The sequence below is a fragment of the Oryctolagus cuniculus genome, chromosome 12 (genome assembly GCF_051225735.1).
Source record: "Oryctolagus cuniculus isolate XC-2025 breed Fujian yellow rabbit chromosome 12, ASM5122573v1, whole genome shotgun sequence".
Lineage (NCBI taxonomy): Eukaryota > Metazoa > Chordata > Mammalia > Lagomorpha > Leporidae > Oryctolagus > Oryctolagus cuniculus.
The window spans coordinates 5,185,368-5,205,583 of NC_142878.1; the positions used below are offsets into that span (position 1 = coordinate 5,185,368).

At 40.1% G+C, this 20,216-nt stretch overlaps 1 long non-coding RNA gene across 1 annotated transcript in view; it reads right to left on the reverse strand.

Annotated features, from left to right (window-relative positions):
* Nucleotides 1-7,352, reverse strand: part of LOC149122922 (uncharacterized) — a 38,127-nt gene extending 30,775 nt beyond the window's left edge. Inside the window, exon 1 of the long non-coding RNA XR_016218678.1 lies at nucleotides 7,215-7,352. This is a non-coding gene — a long non-coding RNA (uncharacterized LOC149122922). The remainder of the gene's footprint in view (nucleotides 1-7,214) is intronic.
* Nucleotides 7,353-20,216: the final 12,864 nt, after the last annotated feature.

A 20,216-nucleotide genomic window follows, 5' to 3' on the forward strand; every position in this document is an offset into this window, starting at 1 on the left:
CTGCCTTTCAAGCAAATAAATAAATCTTTAAAAAGAAAAAAGAAAGGAAGCAGCACAGCATAACCTTCTTCTTTCCTTAATAGTTTTGATTTTCTTTACAAAGCTATTCCATGATTTTTTCGTTAAAGAATTCAGGCATCTCATGCATTGTCTTGTTACTTTAGATTGCGTCCACAGGATGGTGTCTGCTTCTCTAAATACAGTGTATTGGAATGTAGCACCCACTCATTTACCTGACTTGGAGTTGAGTTGTGGGAACAGAGACCAATTGACATCTACGAAGCCTTAAAATGCACAAAATATTTACTATCTGGCTTTTTACTGAAATGCTTTACATTATCTGCTTCCTTCCATTATATATTCAAAGCATCTCCATATGGAAAGTTTTTACTCTTAGCTTTGAAACTGACCTCACTACTAAATCTTGTCGATAATAATTTCGGATGATTCCCCCAAAATTTCAAATATATAAGATATCAGATACAAATAATTAAAATTTTGTTTCCACAATCCCATTATATGTACCTGTTATTTCTCTCACTTATTTAGTTCTATTGACATGTTTCTTTTATCCTTACTGTTATATATGTAAAGCTATATATTTCTTTATATAATACATTATAGTTGTATAATTTGTGCCTATCTTGTCAAAATAAGCTCTAATGAAGGATGGATGTTGAATGTAGTCAAATGTTTTTCCATATTCATTGAGATATTCTTATCTAATGTTCTCCTTTGACATTTAAAAAGTTATATATTTTATGAATGAGTTTCCTATTTTGGGTCATTGGAAATAAATTCTACATGATCAGAACATTTTATTCTTCCAATACCAAGCTGAATTTTATTTGCCAGCATTCATATTTTGTTATAATCCTTCATTAATATTAAAAATTAAATATGTATATATTTCTAGTTTTGTGGTTTGTAAGCCTAGGATGTTAATGTTACATGGGTCTATCAAAACAATTTGCTGCTTGCTTCTCTTTTTCACATGCCTTAGATTAAAGAGCATAATAATCCTTTTACCTTGAATGATTAAATATATGTGCCTGTGAGTCTATGTGGACAATGAGGTTTATTGGCAATATTACTTTAATACATCCATGACATTCATATTTACAGAGGAAAAAATCACTATCTCAATATTTGTATTATAATCTACTCACTTCATTTAACATTGACACTTATTTGTGTAGAAGATCTAGAAAATACAAGTACTTTTGCAGATATGTAAGGATTATAAAATGTAATGTTCTATGTCCTTGATGATATCTTTTGATATTCTTCAGGAAAATGAAAGTAGATATTAAAAAAGAGAGGTACATACTGAAAAGAAAGAGTGAAATATCCCAGGAGAATTTACTGTATATAATTTCCTGGATCAGAGCTACCTATAAAAAGTTGCTGGCCAAAAACAAAAGAGGATAGCCATGGATTCCTGGACAAAACAAAAGAATTAGTCTCAAGAAGTAGCCAAAAAGTAGACAATACCAATAGTTATCAATGAAAGGATGGAGAGGCATCCTGTGGCACGGGGGTTAAGGTGCCGCCTGCAGTGCCAGCATCCCATATGGGTACCAGTTGGAGCCCAGGCTGCTCCACCATTGGAGGATGGCCCAGGTACTTAGGTCCCTACCACTCACAAAGGAGATCCAGATAAAGTTCCAGGCTCCTGACTTTGGTTTGGCCCAGCCCCTGCCATTCTGGCCATTTGGGAATGAACCATGGATGGAAGAGTGCTCTCTCTCTCTCTCTCTCTCTCTCTCTCTTTCTCTTTCTTTCTCTCTCTCTCTGTATGTCTTCCCATTCTCTTGCTGCAACTCTGCCTTTCAAAAAATAAATAAATCTTTCAAAAATAAATAAAAGTACAAAAAGATAATTAGATGCTTAGAAATAAATAGAGCATGCAAAAATTATATTGGGACAATTACAAAATGTATGTGATGATTTTAAGTTATAATTGTTAGCACATCATACAGAGTTTAAGGAAAAAGAACATATTCTACCTGGAATTAGGAGCATTCGGCACTAGCATAGGCATCATAATTGAAACTCAAAACTCAATAAAGGAGAAAATGCAACTTCAGCACCTATTGGTTCTGCAACGCATATTAGATTCTTAATAATCAACCTATAGCATATCTGGGGAAACTTAAATATTGGATTGTCTGTGTTGGCATACAGACGTAAAGAGCAATGCACCTTCCGGGAATGAGTGCAAGAAGAAAAGTTCGGGGCTCAGAATCCCCATCTTAGAGAGAGAAGCAGACAGTGAGGCCTTAACAAATAGATGGTAAGAATGCCAAACAACCAACAAGACAATTAAAAATAGTAATTCAATGTACCTGTCAAAAGTGAATGGGGGTTGGGAGTAGGCATTCAGGAAAGAAGTTACAAATCTGTGTCTTGCATCAGAGTGCCTGGGTTCAATCTTGGCTCTGGTTCCTGATTCCAGCTTCCAGATCATGTGAATCCTTAGAAGTGACGGCTCAAGTAATTGGGTTTCAGTCATCTATATGAGAGACTCAGATTGAGTTCCTAGCTAAGAACTGGGCACTACAATTACTTTCGCCATGAATGGTTCCCTAACACTAGGGGCAAGGCTGGGCTGGGGGTGGGGTGGCCCTGCCATGAGTCCTGTAGCCCTAAGCCTGGCAGGCTGGAGTTCTGCTGTCCAAGGCATTTGACGAGTGCATTCAGCACCCAGGGAGACTCACCACTTTCCTCTGTGCATTTTTTTCTCTCTGGGCCCCTAGTCCTCTGGATGGTGCCCACCTTTGTTAAGGGTGGGTCTTCCCACTTAATCCTCTCACTTCCCCTGAAAACACTCCCCCAGACATAGCCAAAGCAATGTCTTCCCAGGTCTCTGGGTATTTTTCAATCCAAAGTGACACTGAAACTTCACCATCATGCAGGTGTAAGTGCTGGAGTATGTCATTTCTTGAGGAACTCGTGTGTGTTCTTTATAGAAAAAAAAAAAAAAAAAGAAAACCAAAGCCAATCATTTACCGCAGTGATTTCCAGATCAGCTGACAGTTATACTCGCCAGGCAGCTTCCAGGCCCTTGAGGATTCTGCTTCAGCAGGTATGGGAGGAGCCTGAACCTCACCGGTCAAGGCTCTGGAGGACCCTGAGGCACATTCAGGTTGGAAACCATTTGTTTGGCTCCTTTTTCCTTTTTCCAAGGACCCTCTAGGACAAATTTACTCTTCCACTTGAAGAAGTATTTGTGATCTACAACCCCTGAAACGTTTGCCCTTGATCTCAGTCTTTTAGCTTCACCTGGATGTAGCATGGTCTGAGTGTTTAAAAACACAGAGAAATAACAGAAAATTCATGGACTTTCTAAACAAGGGGCTTGTGGGAGACTCAGAAGAAGCTCCTGGCTCCTGTTTTGGCATGGGCCTGCCTTAACCCTGGCCGTTGAGGCCATTTGGGAATTACACCAGGGGATGGAAGTTCATTCACTCTCTCTGTCTCTCCCTCTCTCTCTGTGCAATTCTGTATTTCAAATAAATAAATAACTTTTTTTTTTTCCCAAAGGGCAGTAGTGGTGCAGTGCAGATCTGGCCTGGTGGCCATCTCCCCAATTGCAATGGTATGTGAGAGTGAGCTTAGCCTCCAACAAGTATGCATTTACATTGTGGACACTTTGCAAAAAAACAAAATCTTTTATAACACAGAAGGGAAACCAAGTTCTCCTAACAAGAATCCCAGTGAGAATTCCATTATGGCTAAAGAAGAGGCATCACTTAGACTCATGTTTATTGTGTTGCTAAAAATGGCCCGAGAAGAGGAAAAGTCATACTTTGGGCTTGTCTATGGCAGAGGTAGCTCTCTGTGGTGTCTGCTTTTGGTTTTTTGAATGCACTTATTGAGAGGCTTCATGTCCTGATGTTCCCGCTTCAGCGGAAGCTCAAAAGCCAGCTAGCAAAAGATCCAGGAAGTGACTGGAAAGAATTATACCTGCAAAGCCTGGTCCTGGCTGCAAAGGCTTTCTCCCACGATCTTCGACCACAAGCTCCTTTCAGTTACTATGTTCATAGTGTTCAGAGGTGTAAGGGGGACCAAAGTTGGTTATCCAGAATTCACCTTGATATAAGATTATCTACTCCACACGCATCACTGTTTTTTACTATCTTAAAAGGCACTGGAGGTAGGAGGGAGGTTGGGGGTGTGAGAACTCTTTGAAGTCCTGAAAGAAGCTGACCAGAACAACGTGAACTGTTCTGGAATCACCGATCAACGGGACATCACATGAGGACTACCGAATTTGGACAATGACCCAAGTCCTCCTCTGCAGCCCATTAGACGCCAGACCCCCCAGGCGGATGTTCTCTGAAGTATGAAGAAAAAAATCAAGCATGAAGTTTGTTGTGTGTCTTGTTTGCATTATAGCTCTAGCTGAGACAAAGTGCATTTTGCTATGTCCCCCTTCTCCTCCCTGTGAGTTCCAAATCTCACATTAAAGGAGAAAACCAAGAAGATATTTGTCTTACAGCTTACAGCACTGAACAAAACAGTATGTAGGAGGGCAGTTAACCCTGTCAGATGCATCGAGATAGCTGGTGCTATGCTGTTGACATATAGGGACACACTCTGAAAAAGACATATGGGCAACAATAGTCATGCTCCCTTGTATATAGGTGAATATTTGCTCTCGGTATCTATTATTAACTGTAGTATAGTTAGGAAAAAAGAATTTCATCTTTTGGCCACTTCAGCAAGAAATGCTTTTTTTTTTTTTTTTTTTTTTTTTTTGCATGGATCAGGGTAACTAGATCAATGCAGATTGACAAAAGCAAAATGTATCAGTTAAAGCAAAATACCATTTATTTTTCACTGTCCTCAGTCCCTAGTCTGTATGTGGGAGGGATCAGGGCTTTTTTTGCCAAGTTATGTAATTACCAAAATTTGTAGTGATAGGAGAATTCTGTAGAAGTTTAGGAATATTTCTAAAACATCCAAAGGCTTGAAATTAAAAATAAGAAGAAACATAGCTCATGAAACAAATACATTCTGACTTTACTGAACCTTTCCTAACTGTCATTGTTATTCATATATGCCGAAATAAAAAACAAAACAAAAACTTACAGTATTATACAATGTATGATATACTAGAAAGCAAGAAACTCTAAGAAAACTCAGATAAATAAAAAGTTATCTTTCTTTCATCTTCCAGATCCGTGGTGCTGCAAGCAAGACCTGGTGCAACATATTCTCTGATCCTCTACATCCCTGTGGAGTCATGAGGACCAACACCCTGAGAAGTCAATAACACCTGCAAAAGAGTCAGCCAGGGGTGAGGTAAAGGAGATAAGATGTGTTTTTATTTTCCACATCTGTGGGCAAAATCAGCATTTTACAAAAAAAAGCAAAGCAATCCTTTGGCTTGAATAGCCATAGGTGGATATCATCCTTTTCTTCCCCAAAGGAGAAATGTTTGGTCATTTTTCAAGTGCAATAAATGAGAATATTTCAATCATGGCAACTTTTCCCACTCCTTTGTAAAGCATAAGGCTTAGATATTTCTAGGAATATTTATTACCTATCCTCCCCACATTCCAATATATTCCTGCCCCTCCTTTTAATCACAGGAATGTTACAGATGATCATATGAAGTTCATGTCTGATGGTAAAATATCACATTTATTTTCCATTGTCAATAAGCCTTTTATTTTGTCCCAAGCACCCTTGGGCTATGTGAGAATAGCCACATGGAATCACTCTGAGCAATGATGAACACCCTTGGGCAGAGAGCTGTGGCACTGGCCATCCAAAAGTTCACATGAATCCAGAGATAAGTAAGGTCATGTCAATTATTTTGTCATATTTTACCAACTTGATGAAATGACTTGGTCTGATTTTGAACTAACTAGTTGTACCTGGGAAAGCATTATCATAAAGCTAGAAACAAAATGACCATGACAAAAAGAGCTAAGTACTGGAGTTCTAAGCAGTCAACGTAAGTGCTAATAAATAAATAAGCAAAAATAACTGTTAATTTGAAAAATTGTTTTTGTTGGCATTACTTTTCTAACATTCCTGTTAACTATTTTTGCTTTTCCAACAGTAGTTTTTGTTGTGTAATAAAATGCTCATGACTTTGATATGTGACTGGCAAAAATGTTTTAAGCAATTTATGCAGACCATGATTGGAGGAACATTAAACAAAGTCAATTGCAAATGAAAATTTCACTGCTTGAACTTCTGGCATACAATTCACAGTAGCCACTGGCTTAAAAAACAATCTCCTTTCCTCCAGAGACAGCCACCCTCCCATGTTCCACTCCTGACCAAGTTGAGAAACAAACCCTCCTGGGTCAATGAGTGTGATAGTAATGAAATCCAGACAAGCAACTAGAAACTTGAAACAGAAGAAACAAAATTATCTAATGGAAGTCATTCATTATAAGTGTGTGGTTCATTGAAACTAACAAAATGTGGGCCAAACATGACCTGAATATGTCGTGGATGATAATGATCCTATGTTTATGTTGTGCTTTCTAACCAGACACATCCAAAACATTTTTCCAGGTTTCCTAAAAGTGGGACATAGACAATTGACAATTGCTATAAAGTAATGCCTTCTGGAATAACAATATAGGCTAACAACTAGATTTGATCACTACCTGAGTGTTTTAAGGAACATAATAGGCCACTTTTGCTGAAACCTACCCACGCATTAAAGAAACTGAATAAAGAAAGCATCTTACTAGCAGTCCATATTCATTCACACCAGACACAGCATGTGCCTTTAGAATCAGTCTTAGAAATAACTAGGAATTCCTATTAACACTACTATGCACAATGTTTACTTGTTGTTATTTCCAGAGTTCGTGTAGAAATCCACTTGTTTAAACACTTAGAGTGAATCAAGTAAGCATTGTCAACTCCATGTCTTTCCCTCTTGTATAAACACCCTCCTATGGCTGTCCCTACCATATTGCTTTCCCCTGGTACACACACACACACACACACACAAACACACACACACCATCGACTTGAGCTCAGTGAGGAGGGTATGTTTGCAAAAGTTACTGAAGCCATCTCATTCCCATCACCAATTAAATGCAAGGCAACAAAGACTGGCTTTGGAGCTGAAGGCACCTTCAATGAATCTTTTGATTGACTCCACACTGCTATCTTTTCCCAATCATCTTTGGAAAGCACACACACACCAGTTGCCTCCTGGAAAATAGTTCACTCACTTTAGCTGGAGTCTGAGGAGCCCATGTTGAGCAGGTAGCTTGACTTCCCTTAGGGGATGGGCAGATGCATTCCTTAAGCTAGGTCAGCTGGACACTCTCTCCTTAATGTGAACTGTGAAGAGGTCAAAAAGACTGAAATTTGTTTCAGATCATTTAGTCCACCTGTGATGCACCGACAAGCTTTCTGAGTTTCTGATGTCAATTTCTGCTGGTGCTGTTTCAGTCTGTTCCTTCGTGAGCATGGTCTTTAAGTTTTCCCTCTTGTCCTATAATTTCAATAAATATCTTAAATATTGACTTAAGTCCTTCAAAATTAGTTTATGGATGTAATTTCTAAGATCTGTCTTCACCACTTACAAAAATGCTATCTCTAACTTACAGAGCTTTTGGCTTAACAGTTTTTCGACATTTTGATGGTGCAAAAGTGATGTGAATTTAATAGAAACTATAGGCTGAATTTCAAATTTGTATTTTTCTCAGGTCATTGACATGCAGTGTGATATTTCTCACAATACTGGCAGTGGTAGGGGACCACAGCTCTCAGTCAGTCCCATGATCATGCCTGGAAACAACCAACCCTCTGCTGTGTAACGTGCTGTTAAATTGAGGTGGGTGGGAGGTGAGAGATAATGAACACATTTTCAACTTAGAATGCCTTTGTCAGAAAATAGCTCCATCCTGAGTTGAGGGGCATCTGTGCAGCTAAAATGTTCAATTCAGGTTTTCATTCTGAAAGGGATATATTCTCTATAGAACTATTAATTCAAGTATGAATACAGAAAGTGGACAGCTCACAGTTGAGTGGAATTTAACTAATCAACTTTTATTTTCACCAATCAGAAAAAGATTTCAAACTTCACTACTCAGAATGCTACTCACTACCAGCAGTCTTGGTATTAGTTATGAGCTTGTTGGAAATGCAGAATCTTAAGCCCCTACAAGACCTGTTGAATCAAGGGCCTATGACACCAGCATCTCACAGGGGCGCTGGCTTGTGTTGGCTGCCCCACCTCCTAGCCAGCTCTCTGCTAATGCATCTGAGAAAACAGTGAAAAATAGTCCAAGTGCTTGGGCCCCTGCACCCATTTGGGAGACTCAGGTGAAGCTCCTGGCTCCTGGAGTCAGTGTGGCCCAGTGTAGGCCACTGTCGCTGTTTGGGGAGTGAATCAGCAAACAGAAGATCTTTCTTTGTCTCTCCTTCTTTCTCTGTAACTCTGCCTTTCAAATAAATAAATACATCTTTTAAAAAAAATCCATTGAATCAGAATCTATACTTCAACGAGATTTCTAAATTTTGTGAAGCATAGATATAGAACATGACTAGCTTTCTAGAAATCTATCTTATTAATGCACTTTATCATTAGCTCCTCAAAACTACCACTTTTCTAACAAAGCCTGAATTTTCTGTTTTGCTTCGTTGTTGAACTTACCATAAATGGATTTTATGGCATGGACTTTGGGGATTTGGCTTCTTCTACTCAACATTATGTTTGCAGACCCCTCCACGCTGCTACATGCTGCAGTTTGTTCTTATTTTTAATTGCAGAATGAACGCATCACAATTTATCTAATTCCACTGTTACTAGTTATTTGTGTTACTTGATTTGGGAACTTTTATGGATAATGCTGGTGGAATCACAGCCTTTGGAGAACATATGGGTAGATTTTTTGTGGGTGAAATTTGAGGATTAGAGTTGCACTGTGCATTCATATTTCCAGTCTTACTAGATTCTGACAAAATTTCCTCAAGTGGTTGTACCAAATCATATTTCCACAATCAGAACGTGAACATTCTACTTGCCCTGGGACTGGTATTTTGGTGAAACAGCTAAAGCCACCGCCTGTGAAGCCTGCATACCTCATGGGCACCAGTTAGTGTCCTGGCTGCTCAACTTCCTATCCAGCTCCCTGCTAATCTGCCTGGGAAGGCAGCAAAGGACGGCCCAAGTGCTTAAGCCCCTGGACCCCCAGGAGAGACCTGGAGGAAGCTCCTAGCCCCTGGCTTCAGCCCAGCCCATTTCCCCCCAGTTTCAGTCACTGGGGAGTGAACAGCAGATAGAAGATCGCTGTCTCTCCTTCTGTCTCTGATACGTTGCCTTTCAAATAAATAAATAAAATCTTAAAGAAAAAAAAAAAAAGAACAGAAAATTCTACTTGTCCTAATCTCTCACCCTCAATTGACATTGTCAGATGTTTGGTCAACTGGTTGGCTGACTATTGGTTTAGCCGTTATTGTGTTTATTTAATTATATTTTTATGGTGGTCTCAATTTATATTTTCTTGTTGATTAAAGCTATAGAGCAAGCACATCTTCATATTTATTGGTCATGTGGACATCCTCTTTTGTGAAGTGTTCTGTCCAATTAGTGAATTAGGTCAGTCCATCTCTTGCTCTTTGATTGGCAGAGATTCTATACATAGCCTGGAAATGAGTATTTTGTTAGGACAAAGATTCTTTCCTGTGCCCAAGGTTCATCCAGGGTCCCCAGCCCTCTCTCTGACTAGGCTTTTTTTTTATTTAATAAATGTGAATTTACAAAGTGCAACTTTTGTATTGTTGTGGCTCCCCCCCCAACCTCCCTCCCTCCCGCGGCCCTCCCCTCTCCCACTCCTTCTCCCATCCCTCCCTTCATCGAGTTTCATTTTCAATCACCTTCATATACAGAAGATCAACTTAGTCTACACTAAGCAAGGATTTCAACAGGCTGCCCTCGCACAACCGCACAAGGTATAGGGCATTGTTCGACTAGTAGTGTTGTTTTAAGTTTCATAGTAAAACACATTAAGGACAAAGATCCTACATGGGGAGCCTGTACCCAGTGACTCCCGTTGTTAATTTAACAATTGGCACTCTTATTTGTGGCGTCAGCAATCACCCGAGGCTCTTGCCATGAGCTGTCTAGGCTGTGGGATGACTAGGTTTTAATTATGAGGCCTGTTCTAGGCTAATCAGTCCTGTTCTAGCAACAATTCTGCTGGGTGTATTTGGTAAAAAGCTCTATACTCTTGCTATCTCATTGAATTTCTATTCGTCCCTTCTCAGTATCTTATCACCTAAAGATCCTATCAAGTCAGCTAACCAGAATTTCCTTTACCACTGATGTTTATTTTAGTAGTTTTCTGCCCATGTGAAACCAGACAAGACCCCCTAAAATTTATCCTGAAATGTGGCCCCTTACAGTTCCCTAGAAATGCTATCTGGGGTGCCACATGTGCTACCGGAATTTGGGGTGCCTACGATTTCACCACGGGCTTATTACTAAATCCCCGATATCAATAAGCCTGAGAGGGTTCTTGGCTAATATTTAGAGAAGAATTCTAAATACCGGCACAGATAAATGAGGCAGCATGGTACATTTTAGGCTTTTATTTAGTAAGAAAGGTGCATAAGAGAGTGAGAGGTAATTAAAGGTTCATACCAAGCACCAGGAACCAGCCACATGGAAGAGCATCTAGGCCAGGAAGCCTAGAACGCATGGCCCAAAGGCCATGCGCCCTGGAGGCGCGCGGGGCTACAGCAAGCCCCCTTCCTAGCAAGAGGCCAGGGAAAAAGAGCAGGCCTGGCACACTGTGCCCTAGGCTTTTAACCCACTCCAAAGGGGAGTGGTTAACTAACCTGATTGGCTGGTGGGCACCCCGGTGTGGCCAGGTAGGGGAATGAGGCCACTCAGGGGCATTGCAAAGGCATCAGGTAGGGGCATGAGGTCACACAGGGGCGTGGCAAAGGCGTGGTCTTCCAGTTCACAAATTTAACAATTTGAACCTGTATGCCTGCCTACTTCACATGGATCCCTGCCCCATCCTCCTCTGTCAATCCCCACTCTTCCTTGAAGCCTTAGGAACTGGGCCTACTCTCTCTCCCCTACAGCAAAACCCCGTGGTGATAGTCCCTCTAGATAATCCACATTTAACAACTGCCATCAGTATTTTTTCCTTGATGGTTAAATATGTTTTTGTGTATCTTTTCTCATGCTGTGACTTTGCTTGAACACAGACTTTTTTAATTTTAATGAAAGCCACTTCATTCTTTTCTTTAGTTTCTGGGTCTTTTGCATTCCATTTACAAGACTGTAGCCGGTGGGGTTCTCCTCTAATTCCTTCTTTGTAGTAGATAATAGCTGTATGATGCCCTCGGTTTGGGAAGATGACACATTTAGCTGAAGAGTGTGCTTTTGGCTTATACTGATATTACCTATAGGAAGAACAAAATAGTACAATGAGAATTTCTGATCCAAATGTCTGTAATTACAAACAAATTAAACAGAGCCCCTGTGCATAAACATGGAACCAAAAGTCAAAGTGTCAGGAAGTACATGTAAGTTTCGGGGCAGGCATTTGGTATAGTTGCTAAGAACCATTTGGGATGCTCACATCCAATATCACCATGCCTTGAGACTCTGTCATGCCTGTGGGAGAACTGGATTCAGTTCCCAGCTCTTGGATTCAGCCTAACCCAGTCCTGGCTGCTGTGGGCATTTGAGATTGAACCAGTGAATGGGAGATCTTTCTCTGTGTATCTATCTGCTCGGTCCCTCTCCCTATGTCACTCTACCTCTCAAAAAAAAAAAAAAAAAATATATATATATATATATATGTTTAATTGCCTAGGGAAATTTTGCAGTCCATGCAAAGTTTCTCAATAATACACATTTTTCATGAATTTTTTAAAGACCCCTTTTCTTTCTTTTAATTTTTTTATTTGCATACATGTCACAAATACAACTTTTGGAGCATAGTAATTCTTTCCACCATACACGCCCTCCCACCCACACTCTTACCCTTCTACCTCTTCCCTCTCCTGTCTTGTTTTTTAACTAAGATCTACTTTCATTTAACTTTATACACAGGTTAACTCTATTTTAGGTAAAGAGTTCAGCACTTTGTATAAAGGAGAAAAAGAAAAAGAGAGAAAAAAAATCAAAACAAATAAACAAAAAAGAAAAACTAAAAACAAAATAAAAAGAAGAAAAGCTGTTTCTCAACAGTCCAGTCAGGGCCTGCTCAAAGTCATCACATCTCAATCGTAATTTTGCTTTTTTTGTCGTTGTTGTTGTTTGAAACTTAGTTATCTTTAAAGAGGAACCCAAGAATGATGCATCTTTTGTGAGCCCTTAGACATCACTATAATTTGTGTGACATAATATACCAAAGTGAGCTAATTCTTTGAGGACATTTTTTACTATTAAGTCTCATAATATAACTCTTTGAGGACAGAGGCCCTGCATGGGAAGTTAGTGCAGTGTCTCCTGTTGTTTATTTAACAATTAACACTCTTCTGTATGACACCAGTGATCACACCAGGCTCTTGACAAGAATTGTCTAGGCTATGGAAGCCTTTTGGATCCACAAACTTCTTCAATATTTCAACTAGGCCATAGGCAAAGTGGAAGCGCTCTCCTTCCCTCAGAAGAAAGCACATCCTTTGGTGACCTTCTTTCCACTGGTGTCTCGCCCACAGAGGTCCTTCATGTAGAACATTTTTTGCCACAGTATGAAGACCCTTTTTCTAACAAATGTGAACCCAACCTTAGTGCTTGGAATTGATAACAACTCTGGCCAACGACTGAAAGAAACTAACGATTATCAATTTCTTACCAGGAATTTTCTTCCCCTCGGATTGTACTTTAACACTGATACTAATGAATCAATAGCCACTTTTACAATCAAGCTTAAAGTGGTGAAATTGTACAAGGGATCCAAGCAAACTCATGCCATTGCTTGGACTTCCTGAAGAGCAGCTCCTCTTGTCAAATCCTTACGAGGACCCACAGTGCAGCAGATACGAAGAGAAGCCTCGGAGGTGATCAATCTTCCTTTTAAGTCACATGGGCATCAGAGGTAACAGTCAAGATGATTGGTCAGCACAGATAATGCTGAATGCTAGTAATGAAATCATAACATTCTCCTATCTTTGGAGAAAATGAATTAAAGTGGCATGGTTTATTTTCTCCAGCACATATGAATTTGGAAGACACTCTTGGCAGCCAGTGGTATAGAAAGCAGAAACTGTTCACTGAACATCTCATGGAAAGCACTTCCTATCATATTATTTACTATGGCATCAAAACTGACAAGATGAGTGCATTGTTTGTTTTACAGATGCTGGAACTGGGGATTGGAGAAAGGTGAAAAACAACGTGGCCCAAATAACACTGAGAGTGAGGGAGACCCGCTGACTCAAAGGGTGTGAGCTTCTTCTTGCTTCACACCTCGTCCAGTTGGGAAAACAGTTTGCTGAGACAGAAACCTTTGTCCAGGAGGCAGAGCTCTCCACATCCACCACCATCACTCTCCCTGCAGAACATTTACATCAGCCCGCCCACCAGGGATATGAAGTGCACTGAGGAGCACCCTGAATCAGCAAAATGTTGAGCAAGGCTGTTGGCAGCAGGGAGCTGCAGAGAAAGCCAGTATGTGGGTGCCCAGGGCCCCCATGCACTTGTTGTGTGTCTGAACACATTCCTCCGTTTTTTTCCTCCACCTTTAAGGTCTTAGTTTTATATGTAGGTTTCATCATTTGATTTCCCTGTGGAAAAAATTTCCATTTCATTGGTTTTACTCATCTGGAATCTCCAAGACAAAACACCCTTTGTTCAATAAGGAATTAAGTAAAGACTATAAGAGCTTTTAAACTTTAGATATTTCTGGAATGCTGGTTTTAATAATTATGTCCTGTGTGAATAATGAACACACCTGGGCTAGACCAGACCATATTTCATAAAGAGTCCTGTTGTAGTTTTCACTGTCTCTGCATAAAAATGAATCATAATCAGGAGTGTGGAATGGTGAGGGGAGGGAGTTAGAATGGAAAAAAAAATGTGGGCTTTGCCACCAGATAACCCTTGACTCACTGGGGATCCTTGGCTTGTCATTTAAGGCCTTGGGGCCTCAGTGTCTACAACTCTGCATCCTGCTGTAGCTCCTTAAGATCACGAATCAAGCAATGCAGATGATGATGATATACGAGGCGCCATGCTGGTGTTTCTCTACCTTTTCAAATCCCTAATCTCCAGATAAGCACCTGTAGTACCCATACACTACCAAGCTTCAAGTCTTGTGGCTGGCTACCTCCAGGTACAGATCAAATGAAATGTAGAGCACAAACAGGTGGGTGAGAAAAAGCTCAGGGGAAGATAAGATGGATGATGTCTTGAAGATGAGGCAGTTTAGCTGGTGTGAGGGCACAAAGCCCAGTCAGTCCCATGAGAGTGTGGGACAGCTGTGCAAGTTAGCAAACTCAAACCTCAGGATCTGGAACCACTGTAAAACACACAATTTATGACTGGGTTGAAATGTGAATGAGGTGAGCTCCATAACCTCTTCTCCCAGATAGAATTTAGAAATCTGAGCAGCAAACCCCGGCAGCAAAGCAACAGCAGGGGGATTTGCAGAGCTGTTCTGCCTCCAGGTGTGTTTTCAATGGTGGCACCCAGTTAGTAACCCAGTGTTCCTCCACTAATTGTGGGGTTATGTCCCAATAAACTCCTACTTAGTTTGAAAATATTGTATTTGAAAATGCATTTAATCCAACTAGCCTACCCTTTCCCCTAACTCGACAACACAGTGCATGTAGAGCACCAGTTGTTTGCCTGATGGCCATGCAGCTGACTGGAAACCATGCTCTTTACTGTTGTACAGCATCACCAGAGAAATTCACATCAAATGGACTAGCCCAGAACTAGATCCAAATTCAAAGGTCAAAATACAGTTTCTCAGATGGATAGGCCAATGTAACAGAATAGAAACACCAGAAATCAATCCAAACATCTACAGCCAACTTATATTTGATCAAGGATCTAAAACCAATTCCTGGAGCAAGGACAGTCTATTCAACAAATGGTGTTGGGAAAACTGGATTTCCGCATGCAGAAGCATGAAGCAAGACCCCTACCTTACACCTTACACAAAAATCCACTCAACATGGATTAAAGAACTAAAGCTGCAATCAGATACCATGAAATTACTAGAGAACATTGGGGAAACCCTGCAAGCTATAGGCATAGGCAAAGACTCCTTGGAAAAGACCCTAAAGGCACAGCCAATCAAAGCCAAAATTGACAAATGGGCTTACATCAAATTGAGAAGTTTCTGCACTGCAAAAGAAATGCTGAGCAAAGTGAAGAGGAAACCTACAGAATAGGAGAAATTATTTGCAAACTATACAACTGATAAAGGATTAATAACCAGAATATGTAAAGAGATCAAGAAACTCAACAACAAAAAACAAAAAACCCAGTTAGGAAATGGGCAAAGGACTTCAACAGACATTTTACAAAAAAGGAAATCCAAATGGTCAACACACATGAAAACATACTCAGGATCACTAGCAATCAGGGAAATGCAAATCAAAACCACAATGAGGTTTCACCTCCCCCCGGTTAGAATGGCTTACATACAGAAATCTTCCAACAACAGATGCTGGTGAGGATGTGGGGAAAAAGGTACCCTAATGCATTGTTGGTGGGAATGCAAACTGGTGAAGCCACTATAGAAGTCAGTTTGAAGATTCCTCAGAAACCTGAAGATAACCCTATCATACAACCCAGCTATCCCACAACTTGGAATTTACCCAAAGGAAAGTAAATTGGAAAGCAAAAAAGCGGTCTGCACCTTAATGTATATTGCAGCTCAATTCACAATAGCTAAGACCTGGAATCAACCTAAATGCCCATCAATAGTAGACTGGATAAAGAAATTATGAGATATGTACTCTATAGAATACTATACAGCAGTAAAAAACAATGAAATCCAGTCATTTGCAACAAAATGGAGGAATCTGGAAAACATCGTGCTCAGTAAAATAAACCAGTCCCAAAGGGACAAATATCATATGTTCTCCCTGATCAGTGACAACTAACAGCACCAAAAAGGAAACCTGTTGAAGTGAAATGGACACTATGAGAAACAGTGACTTGATCAGCCCTTGTCCTGACTGTTGATGAACAACATAATACTTTATTCCTTTTAGTATTTTAATTAACACGCAATTATTCTTAGGTGTTTAAATTTAACTGAAAAATAAGAGATGGAGAGAGGGAAGAGATGTACAGTTTGAGACATGCTCAATCACACTTGCCACAAACGGTAAAGTTAGAAACGTGCCAGGGGATTCCAATTCAATCCCATCAAGGTGGCATATACCAATGCCATCTCGCTAGTCCAAGTGATCAGTTTCAGTTCACAATTGATCATAATGATAGGATTAAGAGTTTATGTGATATGGTATTAGTGTCTGCTAATACTAACTGATAGAATTAAAAGGGAGAGAACAATCCAACATGGGAAGCGGGATACACAGCAGACTCATAGAATGGCAGATGTCCTAAACAGCACTCTGGCCTCAGAATCAGCCCTTAAGGCATTCGGATCTGGCTGAAGAGCCCATGACAGTATTTTAGGCATGGAAAGCCAAGACACTCTGGCAAACAAACAAACACCTAAATGAAAGATCTCTGCAAGTGAGATCCCAGTGGAAAGAATGGGCCATCAAAGAAGGAGGTAACTTTCTCTGAAGGGAGGAGAGAACTTCCACTTTGATTATGACCTTGTCTAAATAAGATTGGAGTTGGTGAACTCAAAAGGCTTCCATAGCCTTGGCAACTCATGACAAGAGCCTCGAGTGATTACTGACGCCATAAACAAGAGTGTCAATTGTTAAGTCAACAACAGGAGTCACTGTGCACTTACTCCTCATGTAGGATCTCTGTCCTTAATGTGTTGTACAATGTGAGTTAATGCTATAACTAGTACTCAAACAGTACTTTACACTTCGTGTTTCTGTATGGGTGCAAACTGTTGAAATCTTTACTTAATGTATACTGAATTGATCTCCTGTATATAAAGATAATTGAAAATGAAAAAAAAATACAGTTTCTACCAAATGTGAATCATTTCCATACCATCATGAAATCAAAAAATCCTAACTTGAAACATTGTGAATTATGGATCATCTGGAGTTCTCTTTGTAGCTATTTTAAGAAGATTATTATGTACTACAAGAAGTATTCTTCTCCAAATCAACACACATAGCTTCTTTAGCTTTGGTCTCATCATGAAGTCTGTGAGTTGCCATTATGACTACCATCTTCTTGACATATCATGTTGTCAATTACAGATCTTAAAGAGGATTGACGTGAAGCAGCATGGATGCTGGCTCTTCCTGTATTTCTGAAGGCTGTACATGCCAAACCTCAAAATTGCTTTGGCAAGGGGGAGAGGGGCAACTTGGCCCACAAGGCCTGCCCTGCCTCCCCTCTCAGTTGTTAAGCTATACTTAGGTCTCTAACTTACCTGTGTACCCAACTTGACTATGGCCCTCAGTGTCAGATTTTTAGTGCATTCCAATAAAACACCATCTATAATATTGTAAAAGATCTTCCTGTGAAGGAAAAACAAACCCCCTCCCATTAATATTTCTTGTGTCTAATCCTTATAGTCAGGTTGCCAGATTTCTGACTAGGCTCATTAATTTACTTAATTATTAGATTTTAGAAATAATTGAGCCCGCAATTTAAAAAGCCCTGGGGCATAACTCAATAAAAACTTGCATTAAAATATCAATGAGCAGCTGCAATAATAACAAAAATAAAATCTATCTGCATAAAAGTACACACTTTGCCCACTATTTTGTCTGAACAGACCAATTTATAAGAACAAGTTTAGCCTCCTGCCATCAAATTAATTAGTCCTAGCATGAAGGATTTAATAAACATGTTTTCTGTTGACATGGGCTGCCTCTAACCCCTCAAAGTAGAAACTGACCAAGGGCAGTGCTATTGTGAGAAACATTGGTTTAGAGATTTTGCATCTTGGGAGTTAAGCCCGGGAAGCCATTGGGAATTAGGCCTTGTGGAGGTCACATCATTCATCAAGGCTAATATTTTCAAACTCTGAGATAAAGTTATTTGATAAGGTGTTTCCAGCCCCAAAATTCTAGTTCACAAGAAAAGGCAACAATGAGTTAAAATTAACTATCCAGAATTTTGTTGATATTTTATATCTGGGCTATTATTCACTGCAGTCAGCTATTGAATTTGTTTTCCAAACTTTAGAATCATGTCGCCATTAGCAGTTCATATTCATTTAGAGTGCATGGGCCCAAAGTGATTTATGGAAGTTTACGAAACACGGAGAAGATGTGATCCTTGCCCCTGATGTACTTACAGCAGAACTTTTGTTTTGCAGTACACTCAATTATAATAGCAGCCTCCTTTTCCATATGCAGAAATATCTCCCAGAAATAATTAGCTGCAGACACAAAACAATTAGGTGGTTGCAACCTCATAAAATGTGGTTGTTGGTTAATTGGCTCATATTCACATTGTGATATTTGCATCAAGCACCTTACCACCTGCAAAATTTTAGCTTGCAAAAATAGAAGTGAAGTTTCAGAAATATGGCTTGGCAAGTGAAGTCTAAATAGTCAGTGTGACCTGCATTTTCTATGGGCATCCTTAATAGCACTCAAAAATGCTCAAGCATGTGAAATTATAAAATAAAAAATCTCTGGACTGCAAACTCTTTGCAAGAAGAATAATGAAGTCCATGGAGTTGGAACTACATCCCAGCCTTGCCTTGGTTTTCTGCCCAAATCTGTTTACCTGTGTAGTCCCAAACCCTTAGGCCTCTTCCACCTGATAGCATCAGGCTGTATTTTCTTTTCAGTTTTGGCAAATGGGGACACATCTCCTGTGGTAGGACAGATGCATCAGTGAAACATATTTGCTTCAAGTAGCTTTTTGCCATTTCCATCACAGTCTGAACTCAGTTTTTCACTTAGTCTCAATGATTTTCCCTAGGGATCAACCATATATTAGCCTTACCTGGTCTGGGAACCCTAGCCACAGTTGTTCCTTTTAACTAATCTGTGGTGGAATTTGAAGCAGAATCTTGACCATTCAGGTTCTTGTTGACTACGTTCAGACCCTTGATATACTTACTTCAATGCCAACGAGCACATGGTCCCCAGAGGGCTGAGACAGGTACAAAGAGTTGTCTTGCCCAAGACTTGCATTGACTGGCTTCCATCTCAGTAGCATTTGGCTTGAGAATTACTGACCACACCTCTGGAAACCATGAAACTATGGAAATGTTCATTTTAGAGGCTGAGAAAAACAGTCTAAACTAAGCATTTCCAGAGAAGTTAAGGTATGAACTGAGTGTGCACCAAAAGAATAGCTTTGTCTCTTTAGGAGACAAGGGGTCTTCAAAACAGCTTCTCAGAGGTTTTCCTCAGTGGAAACTGCCAGTTATCATTTCATGTCACTTGGCTTGTGCTTAGACTGCCAAGGTGGAAGTTTTCAACACCTATTTGTTCAGCAACTCTTTGAATTCTCATTGTTAAAGTGTCCCACTAGTGATAACATCAGATTACAGTGGTGCTGGGCTGAGAATCAACAGAAGACACTTATCAGGAACTGGGCAGCTTTTGTGAGGCTTTGACACAGGGTGAACTCCATTCTAGAAGAAGGGAAGGAGAAAAGACAGGGAGAGGAGAAGGGAAAAGAAGCAAAGGGAGGGAGAGGAGAGGAGGGGGGGGAGTAGAGGGGAGGAGGAGGAAGGGAATGAAAGAAAAGGAATTGGTGGAAAGAGGGATGGGAAGGAGGAGGTAAAGAAGAGAAAAACTATATCCAAGTTTTTTTTGACTTTGTGATACATGCCCCTATTCAACAAGTCTGAGAGTTTTGGTTTTGCTTTTAAAACATCTGTATTTTTCTATCTAGATCTCTTTTTCTGGTATTTACAAAGTGATATGTTGGAGGAGATGGGAGTAGGGAGGAAGAAACAAAAGGATAAAAAAATCCCTTTGAAAAAGCAATGGAAGATGGCCCAAGTCCTTGGGCCCCTGCACCTACATGGGAGACCCGGAAGAAGCTCCTGGCTCCTGGCTTCGGATCGGCACAGCTCTGGCCGTTATGGCCAACTGGGGTGTGAACCAGCTGATAGAAGACCTCTCTCTCTGTCTCTACCTCTCCTTCTCTCTCTGTATAACTCTGACTTTCA